Genomic DNA, 4,061 nt, shown 5'->3' with positions numbered 1-4,061 from the left:
TTATCTTCAAACATACCAAAGAAAGTGATACAGAAGAAAATTTTCTATAATCTCAAGGAGAATTGTCAAGAAAGGACATTTCAGATTAAAGTAAAAAGCGTTATTCCAGTTAGTTTTCTTCAAAATAGCAAGCTGTAGCTCTTCTTCACCAGCATAATGAATGGACTTCATAGTAATATATTTTCTTTTAGTCACTTTCATTAGATGTGATCATCATCAGGGCCTGGCTTCATGGCAGCATGTTGTCAAGAGGACTTAATTATTGGATGGGAACCTTGGCTAAATGGCTTCAAAAATCTTTTCCAAGAGGTCACTATTTGGACCTAATGTTCTGTCCTCTCTTAGCTGGGCATATGGTGCTCATCAAACTCCTCAACCATGAAACTCCAATGTTCTTCAGGCCCACAAATTTGAACCTGAAGATTTCATGGCAGAGCCTACAAATCATTCACAGAATTGGTTAGCAAAATTGAGAATGAATGCACCTTATGGACAAGGCCTCTGAAACTAAATCTACTCTTTCTGATGGCTACTTGGTATATTTTTATCCTTGTCCTTTAGGGATAGAAAGCCAATAGATTAACCTTGATGACACTACCTCTTTCCCAAAGATTCTAATTTAATTAATGGAAATATAAGGCTTGTCAAAACAAGGAAATGAAACCATTTCTCCTTTCTAAGGCACTTTTGAAGTAAATCAAAACACACTGTGCTTTCTCACATTTTAGCAGCATAGCTTTTATTGAGAAATAGTTCTGTTGGTAAGAAATTTTGTTGAATGACATGAAATATTATTTAAAAATCCTAAATCTCAAGTGCTATCTGTATGTGGTATTGCTGACACACATACACATGAATGTGTAAGTGTTATTCATTTTTCTTGTGTTGGCATGTTGTAAAATTCTGTTTTCTTTTCATTTCTGGATGTTGTAAATAAACTAGATTTGTACAGTAGGTTTTTGTCAGACTCTGAGAATGACAATTTTATTTTATAGCACATCCTAGAGTGACAGCCAGAAACTGTTCTGCACCACCTCAGTACAAACAAAATTAGCTTTTCACAATATTTTTGCAGATGTTAAAGGTCATTAATAGAATGAAACCAGATGACTAAAGCAATACACTCAGAATGATTGGGTTTTATTTTTCTCCCTAGCTTAAAGACACAGAGTCCCCTTTTCTCTCCTGCTTGGCTGTGTTTTATATTTTTTCCAGTTATTTAGTGGTTTCCAAAATCATAAACGTGAAAGTGGTATGATATGTATTTCTTGGCATATGCCCCTTTCCTTGTTTGACAGAGTTAGAATGTTACTGGGATGAAAATGGTATTAACTGTTCAAAAAATCCTACACTGTTAAGACAAGCTTTCTCAAGCTTTTGCTTTGGCTGAACTTAAACTTTTTATTATAAAGCTAATGAAATTCTCATTCTAATAGAAAAGAAGAGGAGAGATAACTAGCTGGAAAAGGGATGCGATATTTCTTTTTCATAATAGAAAGGAAAAAGGTAAAGCCCAGTATTTCTTGCTTGTAGGACTTCATGCACTTGGTCCTGACACACGGGGCAGGCTGGCTGCCCACTTTGGTTTGGTTTGTTTGGTTTTGGGTAGCATTTGGTGCACAGGAAAAGAGATCACACTAGATAATCGCAGGTGGGTAAGTTTATGCTAACAATACTTACAAATCATCTTGAAATTAGTATCTTTTCAAAGGATCCTGATTTTTATTCAGTAAGAAGTTATTTGGAAACAATTTTCATCAAGTGGATAAAAAAACATAAACCAAAACACAACTCACTCCATTTCCTAGTAAAAAAGAAACAACAGTACAAACCTGATTCTGATTTTCCAAAAGCTAGAGTTTGAATTTGAAAATTTCCCTAAAGGCCCTCATATCAAAGTCTTAGTTTGCAGCCTGTAGTGCCCCTGGAAAGGGGTAAAGCCTTTATGAGGTGGTGCTCAGTGGAAGGAATACAAGGCATTAAGTGTATGACTTGGGGGGATAGTAGGACCTTAGGCCTATCATTTCCCTTTTTTCTCCTTGGCCTTGAAGAGGTGAATAAAACTCCTCCAGAGTGCTCCCACCATGATTTCTTGTATCATTATGTGGGAAAGCAACCATGGATGGAAGCTACTGAACTAAATTCCTTTTTCTTATAAGTCGTTTACTTAGGGACTTTGTCATAGTGCTGGAAAGTTGATTCACATACCAGGTTTACTTGTGGATGTGTGGAGCATGTTGTAGGAGTATGTATCACCACCCATCAGGAATTCAGCATCACCCATTCCACAAGCCATAATGCAAGCTTATTCTTCTGCACAAGAGGCCTATATGAGTGAAGAGTGAGAGCTATAGCTCTCATGGGTAAGGGATTGATGCAGTAGTGAAACATTGAGGTTTTTTGTGGCAGTAATACTTCTACGGAGAACATAGAGCCAGATGACTATGTCAATGTGAGACACAACTAATTTTTTTAAGCACAGGGTGGAATTTAATCTTTATTTACAGGACAGTGCAAAATAGGAAATTTCACATAGAAATAAGAAACTCCCTTCAAAGGATAGCTTCACAGATTATGTACAGTTTGGAACTGTTCAAGTATAGTCTCATTGTAAAAAGTGCCACAATGACAAACCACATTAAAAAAAAGAGAGTTCTTAGTAGAGAAAGACAAACTTATACCGAACATAGTACACAACAGAGACTGGTGCCTCCTTCAGCTGTACACCTAGAAGTTAAAGGTATGGGAGCTTCATCCTGCACTGGGAAGGTATAGACTTCAGAGGTGGTGTCTGGCACCATATTTTGATCTCCTTCTACTGAGGAATACTTCTCAATCAAGTTTAATGAGACCTTTTACACAGACTCATTTCTGTGGTTCTGCAGAGCTTCAATCTTGTCTAAGCCTCCACATTCTTCAATCATTATACTAAGCTTCTCAGTTTCACCTAGTATCTCAGCAGCCTAAAAGAGATTTGTAATGGCATCCAGAATAACCAGGATGATTTTCATATCTTTCACGGTTAAGAGGTTCATCAATGGTTCTATTATACCACAATGAACAAGGTACACAATCTGTTCCACTGTCCCACTGCTTGTAAGTGGTCATGGCCCACATGGCTTCTTTTTGTGTCTTAAAGTCTTCCTTAGAGAGAACACTGATGAGGAGTGGGACTAATCCATGATTCACAACTTGCTATATCTGGTCCTGTCAGTTGGCTGTGACGTTCGACATTGTCCACGTAGTTTCCTTTTGAATGTTTGTCTTGGGGTGAGTGTGAGTGAGCAGGCTGGGAAAGACAGCAAGAGCTCCTGCTTCTGTCATAATCTGAGTCTGTTCATCTGTTCCAGGGGTGATATTCCCTATGGCACTCAGTGCAAGAGTCATAATGGGCAATTCGTCTTATCCCAGAAGCTTCACCAGATGGGGCACAACTCTTATCTTTATGACCACTTCTATGTATTCATTTGGACCATTGGTGAGGTAGGAAATAGCCCAGCAGGTATCCATTAATACTTCAAGTTTACTGTGATGCAGGAGATGAACCAAAGTATGGAGAATTGCTCAACAGCATCCAGTGGAGGTGCAGGATTCTTGTGGCAAATGTTGGAAAGGGTCTATGTAAGGTTGCTTAAGTAACTATCTGCTAAAGTTGATATATCAAGGACTGCAAGAAGAGCCAACAGTGGGTCAATTGCACCATATTTGGTAACCAAGTCTCAGAAAACTGAACCATTACCTGCAATGTTTCCCAGTGCCCATACAGCCTGCTCACAGATGTGAGCATGAGGAAATGCCAAGAGGACAATGAGAGCCAGGATGGCCCTTCCATCCACCATGAAAAGTTCAAAAGGCATTTTTTTTTGGCCCACTTAGGATGCCTTAAGGGGATGTCTGCTGAGGCATGAGGATCTGGGGATTGAATCACAGAATGCTGAGACTGACTTCTTTGCTGAAGCAGTAACTTAAAAACTGAGCTAATGGGCAGGCCCTCAAGACCCAACTAATTGATCGACATAGTTCAGAGTGTGGCTGAAAACAGAAGACTCACCCTGGTGGTG

General features: G+C 38.9%; 1 pseudogene; it reads right to left on the bottom strand.

The window, feature by feature from the left end:
* Positions 1-2,675: 2,675 nt before the first annotated feature.
* Positions 2,676-3,857, bottom strand: LOC105743702 (annotated as a pseudogene).
* Between the last annotated feature and the right edge of the window lie 204 nt (positions 3,858-4,061).

This window comes from Octodon degus, unplaced genomic scaffold, assembly GCF_000260255.1.
Source record: "Octodon degus isolate 3935 unplaced genomic scaffold, OctDeg1.0 scaffold00152, whole genome shotgun sequence".
NCBI classification, from domain to species: Eukaryota; Metazoa; Chordata; class Mammalia; order Rodentia; family Octodontidae; genus Octodon; species Octodon degus.
The sequence above is the reverse complement of the archived record's forward strand: the minus strand, read 5'-3'. Positions and strand labels throughout refer to the sequence as shown.